Consider the following 17,579-nt stretch of genomic DNA (forward strand, 5'->3'; position numbering starts at 1 on the left):
AGGTCAGATTTGAAACTGGGTCATGTGGGGTCAAAACTAGGTCAGTAAATCAGATGAAAGGAATAGCTTCTGAACACTCTAGAGACTACATTTGTGCCCCAATCTTTATGAAACTTGGTCAGAACGTTAGTCTTGATGATCTATAGGTCAAGTTTGAATCTGGGTCATGTTGAATCAAAAACTAGGTCAGTACGTCAGATCAATGGAAAACCTTGTGAACACTCTAGAGACCACATTTGTGACCCAATCTTTATGAAACTTGGTCGGAATGTTAGTCTTGATGATCTCTAGGTATGTTCGAAACTGGGTCATGTTGGATCAAAATCAAGGTCACCTGGTCAAATCAAAGGAAAAGCTTGTGAACACTAGAGGCCACAGTTGTGTCTCAATATTTATGAAACTTCGAAAGTTTAGCTTGATGATTTCTAGGTCAAGTTTGAATCTGGGTCATGTGGGGTCAAAAACTAGGTCACCTGGTCAAATCAAAAGAAAAGCTTGTGAACGCTTTAGAGGCCACAGTTGTAACGCAATCCTTATGAAACTGGGTCTGCATGTTTGTCATAATCATTTCTAGGTCAAGTTTGTATCTTGGTCATGTCGGGTCAAAAACTAGGTCACTAAGCCAGACCAAAGGAAAATCTTTTCAACACTCTAGAGACCACAGTTTAAGTTTGAAACTCATGAGAATTAGTCAGAATGTTTGTTTTGATAATCTGTAGGTCAAGTTCGAATCTGGGTCATGTGGGGTCAAAAACTAGGTCACCAGGTCAAATCAAAGGAAAAGCTTGTTAACACTCTGGGGGTCACAGTTTGGGCCCAATCTTAATGAAACTTAGTCAGAATGTTACCCTCAATAAAATCTTGGATGAGTTCGATATTGGGTCATCTGGGATCAAAAACTACGTCACCAGGTCAAATCAAAGGAAAAGCTTGTTAACACTCTGGGGGTCACAATTTTGGCCAAATCTTTATGAAACTTGGTCAGAATGTTACCCTCAATAAAATCTTAAACGAGTTCGATATTGGGTCATCTGGGTTCAAAAACTAGGTCACCAGGTCAAATCAAAGAAAAAATTTGTTAACACTGTAGAGGCCACATTTATGATTGTATCTTCATGAAACTTGGTCAGAATGTTAATCTTGATTTTCTATAGGTCAGATTCAAATCTGGGTCAGGTGGGTTAAAAAAACTAGGTCACTAGGTCATTTCAAAGGAAAAGCTTGTTAACACTCTAGAGGCCACATTTATGACTGTATCTTCATGAAACTTAGTCAGAATGTTAATCTTGATGATTTTTAGGTCATATTCATATCTGGGTCATCCGGGTCAAAAACTAGGTCACCAGGTCAAATCAAAGAAAAAACGTGTTAACACTGTAGAGGCCACATTCATGACTGTATCTTCATGAAGTTTGGCCAGAATGTAAATCTTGATTATCTATAGGTCAAGTTCAAATCTGGGTCATGTGGGGTCAAAAACTAGGTCACTAGGTCATTTCAAAGGAAAAGCTTGTTAACACTCTAGAGGCCACATTTATGACTGTATCTTCATGAAACTTAGACAGAATGTTAATCTTGATGATTTTTAGGTCAAGTTCGAATCTGGGTCATGTGGGGTCAAAAACTAGGTCACAGGGTCAAATCAAAGGAAAAGCGAGTTTACACTGTAGAGGCCACATTTATGACCATATCTTAATGAAACTTGGCCAGAATGTTAAGCTTGATTATCTATAGGTCAAGTTCAAATCTGGGTCAGGTGGGGTTAAAAACTAGGTCACTAGGTCAATTCAAAGGAAAATCTTGTTAACACTCTAGAGGCCACATTTATGACTGTATCTTCATGAAACTTGGTCAGAATGTTAATCTAAGTGATTTTTCAGTGAAGTTCGAACCTGGGTCATGTGGGATCAAAAACTAGGTCACCAGGTCAAATCAAAGGAAAAGCTTGTTAACACTGTAGAGGCCACATTCATGACTGTATCTTCATGAAGTTTGGCCAGAATGTAAATCTTGATTATCTATAGGTCAAGTTCAAATCTGGGTCATGTGGGGTCAAAAACTAGGTCACTAGGTCATTTCAAAGGAAAAGCTTGTTAACACTCTAGAGGCCACATTTATGACTGTATCTTCATGAAACTTAGACAGAATGTTAATCTTGATGATTTTTAGGTCAAGTTCGAATCTGGGTCATGTGGGGTCAAAAACTAGGTCACAGGGTCAAATCAAAGGAAAAGCTAGTTTACACTGTAGAGGCCACATTTATGACCATATCTTAATGAAACTTGGTCAGAATGTTAAGCTTGATTATCTATAGGTCAAGTTCAAATCTGGGTCAGGTGGGGTTAAAAACTAGGTCACTAGGTTAATTCAAAGGAAAATCTTGTTAACACTCTAGAGGCCACATTTATGACTGTATCTTCATGAAACTTGGTCAGAATGTTAATCTAAGTGATTTTTCAGTGAAGTTCGAACCTGGGTCATGTGGGATCAAAAACTAGGTCACCAGGTCAAATCAAAGGAAAAGCTTGTTAACACTCTAGAGGTCACATATCTGGCCCAATCTTAATGAAACTTGGTCAGAATGTTACCCTCAATGAAATCTTGGATGAGTTCGATATTAGGTTATCTGGGGTCAAAAAATAGGTCACCAGGTCAAGTCAACAGAAAGGCTTGTTAACACTCTATAGATGTCACAATTTAGGCCATATCTTAATAAAACTTGGTCAGAATGTTACCCTTAATAAAGTCTTGGACGAGTTTGATGTTGGGTCATCTGGGGTCAAAAACTAGGTCACCAGGTCAAATCAAAGAAAAAACTTGTTAACACTGTAAAGGCCACATTTGTGACTGTATCTTCATGAAACTTGGTCAAATGTTAATCTTGATTATCTATAGGTCAAGTTCAAATCTGGGTTATGTTGGGTCAAAAACTAGGTCACTAGGTCATTTCAAAGGAAAAGCTTGTTAACACTCTAGAGGCCACAATTATGAATATATCTTCATGAAACTTAGTCAGAATGTTAATCTTGATGATTTTTAGGTCAAGTTCGAATCTGGGTCATGTGGGGTCAAAAACTAGACAATGTGCAGAAGTTATGAGTCATTCTTGTTGGCTCAAGGTCAAGGTCAGAACTCTAGGTCAAAGTTTTAAGCCTCTCTGTATCTCCTAAATCCCTTAAAGGAATTTTATAAAACTTTGGTCAGTTCATGACCTCATCAAGAACTACAGCCTTCGTGATATATTCTTACACACAAGAACTCAAAACACGGGTTATTCTACGATAAACCATGATTGGGAACTTATTATTTCTTAAGTAAAAAATCAATAAAAGTTGTTTCAGGCAGAAGCTACAATTCAAGTGACTGAGTGTAAGTAGTATTTTAGAGCCTGCAAAAGTTGTATTAAGATATCAAGTATAATACTGTAATGAAATTTTTTGACCAGGTCATGTTAAAATTTTCAGGGAATGTTCACTCTTTGGACTAAGAGGATTATAGTAGAAGATGGTCATTCTGTTGTCCAGCTGGTGCCTATCCTACAGCTTGTAGTCGGACATTTCAAGGTGTATTACCCCGTCAGACATCATCTTATACAGCACATGGTGAAGTCCATGCAGAGACTGGGCTTTACACACAGTGTAAGTGTATTCTTTCATACATCGTCTTAACTGGCTTTAGGAAGTATAGCTGGGCTTCTTTGACTAAGTGGCTAAGATCTCTGACTTTGAATCACTTAACTAGGCTGATGTGGATTTGAGATCTGGCCTAGGGTGTAGAATTCTAAGTGTGAGGAAGCCATCCAGCTGGATTACAAAAGGTTGATGGTTCTACCCAAGTGCCTGCCCATGCTTGACACAATGTCTAGAGGGACACTGGGGTTTTTCTTCAGCATTAAAAGCTGGAAAATCACCATATGGCCTAAACTGTACCATTGTGACTTTGAACCCAACAGCTTTAGACCTGTAGTAAAGGTGTAATGATATTGGATTCTTCCAAAGTGCCACCTGGTGGTACCCAGGGAGTATCTGTGGCCTTCCCCTACAATTATAGTGGATTCTTCCAAAGTGCCCTTGTGGTAAAACCAGGGAGTATCTGTGGCCTTCCTCTAAATTATAGTGAACAAGTTACCAGATAAACTAAAATTGTATTGTACTGAAAAAAGTTAGTGTCAAGGCCTGTGACATGATGACAGTTCTTGTGAGGAGGATTCTGTAGTAGTTACTGAGAAATACATAGGAATTTGTTGTTATTTTAGGCAACAATAGAACATCGTAAGCTGGCAGTAGGTTTGGCAGAGGTGATAATCAAGTGGGAAATACAGAGAATTAAGGAGGACAGTGATCCAGCTGATGTAAGTTTTTATGTTTATGAACAAGTCGTTCCTAGCCATTTAACGAAGTTGTTTTTAGCTCACCTGTCACATAGTGACAAGGTGAGCTTTTGTGATCACGCAGCGTCCGTCATCCGTGCGTACATCCGTCCGTAAACTTTTGCTTGTGACCACTCTAGAGGTCACATTTTTTGTGGGATCTTTATGAAATTTCGTCAGATTGTTCATCTTGATGATATTTAGGTCAAGTTCGAAACTGGGTCACGTGCCATCAAAAACTAGGTCAGTAGGTCTAAAAATAGAAAAACCTTGTGACCTCTCTAGAGGCCATATATTCCACAAAATCTTCATGAAAATAGATCAGAACGTTCACCTTGATGATATCTAGGTCAGATTTGAAACTGGGTCACGTGCCATCAAAAACTAGGTCAGTAGGTCTAAAAATAGAAAAACCTTGTGACCTCTCTAGAGGCCATATATTTTATGAGATCTTCATGAAAATTGGTCAGAATGTTCACCTTGATGATATCTAGGTCAAGTTCGAAAGTGGGTCATGTGCCGCCAAAAACTAGGTCAGTAGGTCAAATAATAGAAAAACCTTGTAACCTCTCTAGAGGCCATATTTTTCATGGGATCTGTATGAAAGTTGGTCTGAATGTTCATCTTGATGATAGCTAGGTCTATTTTGAAACAGGGTCATGTGCGGTCAAAAACTAGGTCAGTAGGTATAAAAATAGAAAAACCTTGTGACCTCGCTAGAGGCCATACTTGTGAATGGATCTCAATAAAAATTAGTCAGAATGTTCACCTTGATGATATCTAGGTTAAGTTCGAAACTGGGTCACGTGCCTTCAAAAAGTAGGTCAGTAGGTCAAATAATGAAAAAACGTTGTGACCTCTCTAGAGGCCATATTTTTCATGGGATCTGTATGAAAGTTGGTCTGAATGTTTATCTTGATGATACAGTGTAACTTCTGAAAAACGGACCTTCTGAAAACCGGAAACCTTCGAAAACCGTACGAAATTCAAGGTCCCGCTTTTTTCTGTTCTTATTTCTATATATTTTTAACCTCTTAAACCCGCAGGGGTGTAAAATTCTTTTTCACACCACTCGCCCTGCAGGACTAGTAGCCAGTAAAGTCTACTCGCCCTTAGTGGACAGTCACTCGCCCTAATAATTGACATTTTTAATACTGTCACGTTTTATGGAAGGAGTATTATGTACAACAAGCAAATTTCAAACAAACACATAGCTCGTACACTACGTTTCCTTTTTGATTATTCATTTTTGTTACTCTTAAATTTCCTTTTCACACCAGACATTTTTCTTTCACTAATTTTGTCATCTCCACCATCAAGTTGCTCTCCATATAATAACTGCATCGATAGTAAAAATAATCACAGTCTAACTCCTACCGTAGTTCCCCAAAGTGTCAGGAAAGTATTAAACATCAGTTATTTTCATTTTCTCAAGACTTATTTCCCGAAAAATATGTCTTAAAAATATGGACACAATAATCATCATCCACCTACCCATCTTGAAAGCGAAAAAAAAAAGTAGAAGATCATCGGTAATTATTCTGTTGATAAACTAAGTAATTGGCCTGTTTTCACCATCAGTTAACATCCTCTCAAAGAGCTAAAAGAAGTGTCGGTATCATGACATCTGAAGTGGAGATCAAAGCGGTATTGTTGCACGAGATTGTCATGGCATTACGTCATATTACAGTTTTCGCGCCATGTGACCTATTTGCCCTCAAGGAATTTACATTATCGTTTGAGAAGAATATTTTATAAAAAAAAAAATACATGTACAAAAATTCATTTAAAACTTATTAAAAACCGCAACAACATCATTTTGTTTTATTTTAAAACCACATTTCTATGTACGTCCACGAGGTCACGTACCCTATTCCACCGCACTAACAGAAACCTTTTTACCAAAAAAATCGTTTTACTCAGTGTATTTAAATTACTGCCGCTTTTTCATTATTTAAGATTTTTTAATTCTGTTTTTTGTTCTTTCTGGTCAAAAGTCTGAATTTTTTACCCATTGTAGGCCTATGTATGACTTATTAGTCCCCTACTGGTTGAAAACCAGTTTCGGGGACTATAGGAATGCGCTTTTCCGTCATTCCGTCTGTCCGTCCGTCCGTCTGTCCGTCCGTCCGTCCGCAATTTCGTGTCCGGTCCATAACTCTGTCATCCATGAAGGGATTTTAATATTACTTGGCACAAATGTTCCCCATGATGAGACGACGTGTCATGCGCAAAACCCGGACCCCTAGCTCAAAGGTCAAGGTCACAATTGGAGGTCAAAGGTCAACAGGGCTTTTTTCCTGTCCGGTCCATAACTCTCCCATCCATGAAGGGATTTTAATATTACTTGGCATAAATGTTCCCCATGATGAGACGACGTGTCATGCGCAAAACCCGGACCCCTAGCTCAAAGGTCAAGGTCACAGTTGGAGGTCAAAGGTCAACAAAGCTTTTTTCCTGTCCGGTCCATAACTCTCCCATCCATGAAGAGATTTTAATATTACTTGGCACAAATGTTCCCCATGAGAAGACGACGTGTCATGTGCAAAACCTAGACACCTAGCTTAAAGGTCAAGGTCACAATTTGAGGTCAAAGGTCAACAAGGCTTTTTTCCTGTCCGGTCCATAACTCTCCCATCTATGAAGGGATTTTAATATTACTTGGCACAAATGTACCTCATAATAAGACGATGTGTCATGCACAACTTTCAAACCCCTAGCTCAAAGGTCAAGGTCACACTTAGCAGTCAGATGTTAACATAGCATGAACAGGGTCTGTTTCGTGTCCGGTCCATAACTCTGACATTCATTAAGGAATTTTAATATCACTTAGCACAAGTGTTCCCCATGATGAGACGACGTGTCATGTGCAAATCCCAGACCCCTAGCTCAAAGGTCAAGGTCACAATTGGGGGTCAAAGGTCAATAAGGTTTTTTCCCTGTCCGATCCAGAACACTGTCATCCATCAAGGGATTACAATATTACTTGGCATAAATGTTTCCCATGATGAGACGACGTGTCATGCACAACACCCAGTACCCTAGCTTAAAGGTCAAGGTCACACTTTGAGATCAAAGGTCAAGAGGATTTTCCTGTCCGGTCTATAACTTTGTCATGCAAAGCAGGATTTAGATATCAGTTGGCACAAATATTCCCCTGGATGAGACAACATGTCATGCGCAAGAACCAGGTCCCTAGGTCTAAGGTCAAGGTCATATTTAGAGGTCAAAGGTCAAATTCAAGAATGACTTTGTACGGAACATTTCTTCTTCATGCATGGAGGGATTTTGATGTAACTTGGACCAAATGTTCACCACAATGAGGCACCCTTGTTTTTAGAATTACGTCCCTTTGTTGTTACTATAAATAGATTTTATTGTAACTTTTTTATTACTGGCGATAGAGAAAAATCGAGACCACTTTTCTGTGGTACAGCATGCATGTTACATCCAATTTTTAGGTGTATTTTGACCTATCTCTACCTGGTAAAGAGTTTCTTGTGGACCTATATTATATAGATTTTTTTTTTTTTTTTTTTTTTTTGAAAGATTAATTTACATGATAACATTTTTATAATCAGCCAAAAAAAATCAATATGAAAACAACTATAGGTTTTTATATATATAAATTTTAATTCAAGTGTTTTGTTATAACATATTGTATATATAGTACAATATTGTTTATACATCATTGACAGATATCAGTTCATTATGTTATACTGCAGTAGAGAAAATTAGGTGCCTTCCAGTAGGGGACTTTGTATTGCATGGCAATACTTCATTCACTTGTTTTCTCTTAGAAAGAAATCAGTAATTAAGATCGCGCTGTTTGAAATTTAACAAATGATTATATGAAAATTCGACCGTTTTCATACAAATTTGCTTACATTTCCGTCGATATTTTATTGAAATCTTAATAGAATTCAAATTGTATTACTTCTCAAGTGGTGTTGAAAAACTGAAGCGATAATGTTAAAAAATGAATGCACTACGCGCATTTTTTGTGTACTTGTCGATAAACAAAAGTAACGGAAATGTAAATTTGATATTACGATAGGTCGCACGTGCACTCGGAATGGAAAATTACCGGCATGACGTTTTGATATCTTTACGATTCGCGGGTAAATTCCAGTCAAAGTAGCAACTGAACTATCTCAAAGATTGTTGACGTTTTTCAAGTTGTAATTTTTGAAGTTCATTAAAGCTACGACGTAAAAACCACTCGCCCGATCGGTCGAGTATACAGCGAGATCCACTCGTCCTATCCAGACTTTAACTCGCCAATGCGAGCGGGCGAGTGGAATTTTACACCCCTGACCCGGAACTTCCGAATTCTGAAAACCGGACGATTTTGGAAGCACCGTTTATATTTTAACACTAAAATTGACTTCTGAAAACCGAACAGCAAACTATGTCCTGGATTAAAATTGTCACCTGATAATCCAGAAAACGCTATCAACATGTTCTTTTGTTTATTCATTAGTGGAGCGCGTTTATTTTGACACGCTATATAATCACAATGATCATTTGATGCAAAAGTAAGGAAGTAATTAGCGATTATTTTCATTTGTATTTAATTTATGAAAACTTGATGAATTACCAGTAAATATCTTATGTATTAAAACCTTTCCTAATGTTTTAACGAAAGAAAGATAATGTTTTAACTTTTAAATGATCAGTTACATCGATTGAACTATGCATTATCAACATTAATTAAAATTTAATGTTGATGAACTCGGGACTCCAAAGATGGTAAAATGTAAATGGAAAATGTTTGCGTAAATGCTATTATTAAAGTTCTGTTGTTTCTTTTTATATTTGTTATTTATGTATTTATTATCCTTAATGTTTGTAAATAATTAATTAATTATCTAATTAATTAATTAATTAATATGAAATTGTAAAATTAAAAAGGATAAAAATCTCCTTCATCCTACGTGTAAGAAAACATAACTCTTGTGCACCACTTCCACTTTGCCTACAAACTTTAAAACTTCTGAATTCCAGAAACTTCCAAAAACCGAACTTTTAAGCTGGTCCGGAGGTCGTTCGGTTTACAGAAGTTACACTGTATATAGGTCAAGTTTGAAACTGGGTCAGCTGCGCTCAAAAACTAGGTCAGTAGGTCTTGAAATAGAAAAACCTTGTGACCTCTCTAGAGGCCATACCCTTGAACGGATCTTCATGAAAATTAGTCAGAATGTTCATCTTGATGATATCTAGGTCAAGTTTGAAACTGGGTCATGTGCCTTAAAAAACTAGGTCAGTAGGTCAAATAATAAAAAAACCCTGTGACCTCTCTAGAGGCCATACTTTTCATGGGATCTGTATGAAAATTGGTGTGAATGCTCATCTTAATGATATCTAGATCAAGTTTAAAACTGGGTCAACTGCGGTCAAAAACTAGGTTGGTAGGTCTTAAAATTATTAAAATCTTTTGACCTCTCTAGAGGCCATATTTTTCAATGGATCTTCATGAAAATTGATCTGAATGTTCACCTTGATGATATCTAGGTCAGTTTCGAAACTGGGTCACGTGCGGTCAAACTAGGCCAGTAGGTATAAAAATAGACCTCTCTAGAGGCCATATCTTTCATGAGATCTTCATGAAAATTAGTGAGAATGTTCACCTTGATGATATCTAGGTCAAGTTCAAAACAGGGTCACATACCTTCGAAAACTAGGTCAATAGGTCAAATAATAGAAAGACCTTGTGACCTCTCTAGAGACCATATTTTTCAATGGATCTTCATGAAAATTTGTCAGAAATTTTATCTTGATAATATCTAGGTCAAGTTCAGAATCAGGTCACATGAGCTCAAAAACTAGGTCACTATGTCAAATAATAGAAAAAAATGACGTCATACTCAAAACTGGGTCATGTGGGAAGAGGTGAGCGATTCAGGACCATCATGGTCCTCTTGTTTAAATAAAGTGTTCCTGTTGATTTTATTGCTGGCAAATGATGTCTTCTCTGTAGGCGATTTCAGCATTCTCCATTTTTTAGCTCATCTGTCACAAAGTGACAAGGTGAGCTTTTGTGACTGCGCGGTGTCCGTTGTCCGTGCGTCCGTAAACTTTTCCTTGTGACATCTCTAGAGGTCACATTTTTCATGGGATCTTTATGAAAATGGGTCAGAATGTTCTTCTTGGTAAATTCTAGGTCAGGTTGGAAACTGGGTCATGTGCCGTCAAAAACTAGGTCAGTAGGTCTAAAAATAGAAAAACCTTGTGACCTCTCTAGAGGCCAAAATTTTCAATGGATCTTCATGAAAATTAGTCAGAATGTTCACCTTGATGATATCTAGGTCAAGTTCAAAACTGGGTCAAGTGCGGTCAAAAACTAGGTCAGTAGGTCTAAAAATATAAAAACCTTATGACCTCTCTAGAGGCCATATATTTAACAAAATCTTCATGAATATTGGTCAGAATGTTCACCTTAATAATATCTAGGTCAAGTTCGAAACTGGGTCACGTGCCGTCAAAAACTAGGTCAGGAGGTCTTAAAATAGAAAAACCTTGTTACCTCTCTAGAGGCCATATATTTCACAAGATCTTCATGAAGACTGGTCAGAACGTTTACCTTGATGATATCTAGGTCAAGTTTGAAACTGGGTCACGTGCCTTCAAAAACTAGGTCAGTAGGTCAAATAATAGAAAAACCTTGTGACCTCTCTAAAGGTCATATTTTTCATGGGATCTGTATGAAAGTTGGTCTGAATATTCATCTTGATGATATCTAGTTCAAGTTTGAAACTGGGTCACGTGCGGTCAAAAACTAGGTCAGTAGGTATAAAAATAGAAAAACCTTGTGATCTCTCTAGAGGCCATATATTTCATGAAATCTTCATGAAAATTGGTCAGAATGTTCACCTTGATGATATCTAGGTCAGGTTTGAAACTGGGTCATGTGCCTTCAAAAACTAGGTCAGTAGGTCAAATAATAGAAAAACCTTGTGACCTCTCTAGAGGCCACATTTTCCATGGGATCTGTATGAAAGTTGGTCTGAATGTTCATCTTGATAATATATCTAGGTCAAGTTCGAAAGTGGGTCACGTGCCATTAAAAGGTAGGTCAGTAGGTCAAATAATGAAAAAACGTTGTGACCTCTCTGGAGGCCAGATCTGTATGAATGTTGGTCTGAATGTTTATCTTGATGATATCTAGGTCAGGTTTGAAACTGGGTCAGCTGCGATCAAAAACTAGGTCAGTAGGTCTTGAAATAGAAAAACCTTGTGACCTCTCTAGAGGCCATACCCTTAAATGGATCTTCATGAAAATTGGTCAAAATGTTTGCCTTGATTATATCTAGGTCAAGTTTGAAACTGGGTCACGTGCCTTAAAAAACTAGGTCAATAGGTCAAATAATAGAAAAACCTTGTGACCTCTCTAGAGACCATATTTTTCAATGGATCTTCATGAAAATTGGTCAGAATTTTTATCTTGATAATATCTAGGTCAAGTTCAAAACTGGGTCACATGAGCTCAAAAACTAGATCACTATGTCAAATAATAGAAAAAACGACATCATACTCAAAACTGGATCATGTGGGAAGAGTTGAGCGATTCAGGACCATCATGGTCCTCTTGTTTTGCTAAAGGTGAGCTATTGTGATCGCTCACCTTCCGACGTCCGTCTGTCCACACTTTCATTTAAACAACATCTCCTAAACCACCTAGCCAATTTTGATGAAACTTCACAAGGGTATTCCTTGGCTGATCCTCTTTCAAAGAATTTAATTCCTCACAGAACTCTGGTTGCCATGGCAACCATAAGGAAAAACTTTAAAAATCTTCTTGTCCAAAACTGCAAAGCTTAGAGCTTTGATATTTGGCATGTGACATCATCTAATGGTCATTTATGAAAATTGTTCAAATTATGCCCCTGGGGTCCCAAGTTTTACATAGACTTATATAGGTAAAAACTTTAAAAATCTTCTTGTCTGAAACTGCAAAACCTAGGCTTTTGATATTTGGTATTTTGCATTGCCTGGAGGTACTCTAGCAAGATAATACAAAATATACCCCTGAGATGAAAAAAGGCCCCATCCAGGGGTCAAAAGTTTTGCATAGACTTATGTAGGAAAAAACTTAAAAAATCTTTTTTTTTGAAAGTTATTTGGCATGTAGCATTGCCTAGTGGTTCTGTAACAAGATTATTCAAATATGACCCTGATGTGAAAAGAGGGCCTGCCCTGAGGTCACTTGTTAGACCCCTACTGGATGAAAACCAGTTTTGGGGACTAAAGGAATGCGCTTTTCTGTCTGTCCTTGCGTCCATCCATACGTAATTTTGTGTCTGGTTCATAACTCTGTCATCCTTGAAGGGATTTCAATCTTACTTAGCACAAATGTTCCCCATGATGAGACGACGTGTCATGCTCAACTTTAAGAACCCTAGCTCAAAGGTCAAGGTCACACTTTGCAGTCAAATTTTAACATGGCATGAACAGGATCTGTTTTGTGTCCGGTCCATAACTCTGTCATTCGTTGAGGGATTTTAATATCACTTGGCACAAATGTTTCCCATGATGAGTCGACATGTCCTGCACAAATCCCGGAGCCTTGACTCAAAGGTCATGGTCACAATCTGAGGTCAACAGGGTTTTTTGTTCCTGTCCATTCCACAACTCTGCCATCGAGGAAGGGATTTTAATATTACTTGGCACAATTGTCCCTCATAATAAGACGACGTGTCATGCACAACTTATAGATCACTAGCTCAAAGGTCAAGGTCACAATTTGCAGTCAAATTTAAACTTTGCATGAACAGGATCTGTTTTATGTCCGGTCCATAACTCTGTCATTCATTGAGGGATTTTAATATCACTTGGCAAAATGTTTCCCATGATGAGTCAACATGTCATGCACAAATCACTGACCCTTGGCTCAAAGGTCAAGGTCACATTTGGTGGGGTCAAAGGTCAACTGGGCTTTTTCCTGTCCAGTCAATTACTCTGCCATTCATAAAGGGATTTTAATATTACTTGGCACAAATGTTCCCCATGATGAGACGACATGTCATGGGCTATAACTCGAACCCCTAACTCAAAGATCAAGGTCAAATTTGGAGGTCAAAGGTCAATAGAGTTTTTTCCTGTCCGGTCCAGAACTCTGTCTTACATCAATGGTTTACAATATTTCTTTGCATAAATGTTCCCCATGATGAGATGACATGTCTTGCACAACTCCCAGAACCCTAGCTTAAAGGTCAAGGTCACACTTTAAGATCAAAGGTCAGTAGGACTTTTTTGCTGTTTGGCCTATTTCCTTTATTAAGCTATATGAATATATAGGGGTTAAAACTTACTGCATATTTGATGTTACCTGTCTTTTGACTGTAATGGTTTCTTTAAATTTCTTTCAATTAATTCTGTTGTTCAGAGTAATAGCTGGTGATTTCATTTCAGTTGTAGAAAGATTAAGGATGCAGTCTTCTAAACACTGAAAATGTTTTAGTCACATATTGGAGAATATGCTGGTATCAAATATCTAGAATCCACTGGATGTCTTAAGCCATTTCAGTTCAAAAGAAAATAAAAATATGACCTACTGAAACTGGAAACAGTTGGGGTTTTTTTTAGTTTACCTGAGCCAAAGGCTCATGGTGAGCTTTTGTGGTCTCTCAATGTCTGTCGTATGTCGTCAGTTGTGTGTCCGTCAACATTTTTAGCTTTTGTGACCGCTCAATGTCTGTTGTCCGTCTTCAGCCGTGCGTCCGTCAACATTTTTCTAAAAATATCTTCTTCTTGAAAACCACTGGGCAGAATTACACCAAACTTCACAAGAATGATCCTTGGGTGGTCCCCTTTCAAAATTGTTCAAAGAATTTAATTCCATGTAGAACTCTGGTTGCCATGGCAACTGAAAGGAAAAACTTTAAACATCTTCTTGTCCAAAACCGCAAGGTGTAGAGCCTTGATATTTGGCTTGTGACATCATCTTGTGGTTTTCTATCAAGATTGTTCAAATTGCTCCTGAGGTGAAAAGAGGCCCCGCCCCGGGGGTCACAAGTTTTACATAGACTTACATAGTAAAAAACTTTAATAATCTTCTTGTCTAAAACCACATGACCTAGGCCTTTGATATTTTGTATCTAGCATTGCCTTGTGGTCCTCTACCAAAATTGTTCAGATTATGCACCTGGGGTGAAAAGAGGCCCTGCCCCGGGGGGTCTCATGTTTTACATATAGACTTATATAGGAAAAAAAAACTTTAAAAATCTTTTTGTATGCCTGAAACTGCAAGGCCTAGGCTTTTGATTAAGTATGTTGCCTTTCCTAGTGTTTCTCTACCAAAGTTGTTCAAATTATGTCCCTAGGGTGAAAACAGCCCTGCCCTGGGGGGTACCAAGTTTAACATAGACTTATATAGGAAAAAAATTAAAGATCCTTTTTTGTCTGAAAGTTCAAGGCCTAGGCATTTGATATTTGGTATGTAACATTCAGGGCTGTCCCTAAAGTTTGAAGTAGTCAGTGATGAAAGAAAAGTAGCCAGCGGAATGTGAGGGGGGTGGGGTCTGGGTTCTCTCCCGGAAAATTTTGAAATTGAAGGTTTAAAATGGTGAAATCTGGTGTATTTTTGGGTGTTTTTAGCTTTTGTGACCGCTCAGTGTCCGTCGTCAGTCATCCGTCGTGCGTCCGTCAACAGTTTGTAAAAACATCTTCTTCTTGAAAACCATTGGGCAGAATTACATCAAACTTCACAGGAATGATCCTTGGGTGGTCCCCTTTCAAAATTATTCAAAGAATTGAATTCCATGCAGAACTCTGGTTGCCATGGCAACCGAAAGGAAAAACTTTAAAAATCTTCTCGTCCAAAACCACAGGGCCTAGGGCTTTGATATTTGGTATGTAGCATCATCCAGTGGTCCTCTACCAAGATTTTAAATCAAGTCAGATATGGCCCCGCCCTGGGGTCACTTAGTTATTATGTGAGTTATATAGGGAAAATACATAAAAAATCATCTGATCCAATTTCCAAGACTGTTTAATTATAATTACCTATTGACCCTAAGTAATATGATGTCACTTGACTGTGACCTTGACCAACTGACCTACTTTCTTGTTTTTTAACATACAGCCTTGAAATTTTGATGACATACACAGTTTGCACACAAATCGTGAAACTGAATTTCTTTGATCATGAATGTGACCTACTGACTCTTAATATTCTATCATCTGTTTGACATTTGAAACATGTAGCTCATATTACTCAGGTGAGCGATCCAGGGTCATCATAACCCTCTTGTTTCTTTGCTTTGTCTACCTATATTTTTTTTATACAAAAAAAGACATAAAAACATAATTCCTCTTAAAAATGTATTTGTGACATCACATAAAAAATCACAGTCATACCCTCACTCTAAACCAGTGTTATTATATATCGTCAAAAAATCTGTCAAAAACGGTTCAGCATCACAGTCATTATTCACAGCCTTGGCACATAGGTGGATTATATATATCTAGGCCATGAGCCATATACACTTAAATTTATTACAGTGATAATTTATTCTGAGGAAAAAAAAAATGCCAAAAAAGGTAATTCTGATTTTTTCCCCTGTAACAATGAGCCATTAGAAAGGCGATCATGAGCATTTTGACGTGTAGATCTACTGCTTCCAGGTCCGTATTTTTTGTTTCAAAAATATTTCTTTATTAATGATTGACCGTCTTTTTGGAAAGTAAGTAATCTTTCAGAAAAATCTTACTTCAAAGTCCACATGCAAACCGTTTACGCACAGCAGCGAGCAACGGTGTACGAAACATTTTTCTCAGTGCATTGTGCCAGTTAAAATAACGCTACAAGCGGTCAGAACAGGCTGAATGGAAATTAACAAGACTAAAAATTAATTAATCAATTTTTCTTAGTTACTTACAGTACAGGTTTGCTATTTAATTTTGCAAAGATTGCATACGGATGCATTGGATCGGATAAATAAAGAAAGCGGGAAAACCCACAGGTGCCGGCTCATATTGCTAAACTATTCGTCAGTGCTCGTCACGTGGTGAGACTGATTAAAAATAGATGCGCTAAGATCCTGCGCAATTAACTGACTTGGGAAACCAACAACCATATGACTTCAGCATACAAACATAACGTAGTTTGACTGTTGGAATACACATGTATAAAGTAATGGTAGGCCCGTAATGGTAGCGGTTTGTTTATGATGATTTCATTCAACAATTAATTTCCGGTTATTTTTTTACATTTTGAAGTTCATTTTTTTGTTCAGTTTAAGAAAAGTAGCCGGCGGTACATCCGTCAGTAGCCGGCGAAATCGCCGGCCGCCGGGGCTTGTGGAGAGCTCTGAACATTGCCTGGTGGAAAAACTTTAAAAATCTTCTTGTCCAAAACTGCAAGGCTTAGAGCCTTGATATTTGGCATGTGACATCATCTAATGGTTCTCTACGAAGATTGTTCAAATTGTGCACCAGGGGTGAAAAGAGGCCACACTCCAGGGGCTCCCAAATTTTACATAGACTTGTAAAGGAAAAAAACTTTGAAAGTCTTCTTGTCTGAAACCACAAGACCTGGACCTTTGATATTTAGTATGAAGCATTGCCTTTTGGTCCTCTACCAAGATTGTTCAAATTATTGCCCTGGGGTAAAAAAAGGCCCTTCCTAGGAGTTCTCTAGTTTTACATATATAGGAAAAACTTCTTGCCTGCAACTGCAAGGCATAGGCTTTTGATATTTGGTATGTTACACTTCCCAGTGTTCCTCTACTAAAATTGTTCAAATTAAGCCCCTGGAGTGAAAAGAGGCCCTGCCATGGGGGTACCAAGTTTAACATAGACTTACAGAGGTCATGTGGGGTCAAAAACTAGGTTGCCAGGTCAAATCAAAGAATAAGGTTGTTTACATCCTAGGGAGCACTTTTTTATGCCCCCAGCATCTGCTGATGCGGGAGGCATATGGTGATTATAGGTTTTGAACGTACATATTTTGTATGAAAAGAGTGCTATATAAGTTGGGTATAATAATAATAATAATAATAATAATAATTGTCCTGTCTGTCCGTCCATTCATCCGTTTGTACAAGGTTAACCAAATGGGACCGTTTCGTCTAGCATCAATACCCCTTACTAGAATGACTTGATACTAATGTTGATGTAACCTGTGACCATTCCTCATCTTCAGACATCACCTGACCTCAGTTTAACCTTGACCTCATTTTGGACTTAGGTTGCTTTATATGGGCCATCT

At 37.9% G+C, this 17,579-nt stretch overlaps 1 pseudogene; it reads left to right on the forward strand.

Moving 5' to 3' along the window:
• The window catches only part of LOC123525962 (transformation/transcription domain-associated protein-like), a 63,145-nt pseudogene that overhangs the window by 8,720 nt on the left and 36,846 nt on the right, over positions 1-17,579 (forward strand).

Source organism: Mercenaria mercenaria, chromosome 3 (assembly GCF_021730395.1).
Source record: "Mercenaria mercenaria strain notata chromosome 3, MADL_Memer_1, whole genome shotgun sequence".
Taxonomy (NCBI): Eukaryota; Metazoa; Mollusca; class Bivalvia; order Venerida; family Veneridae; genus Mercenaria; species Mercenaria mercenaria.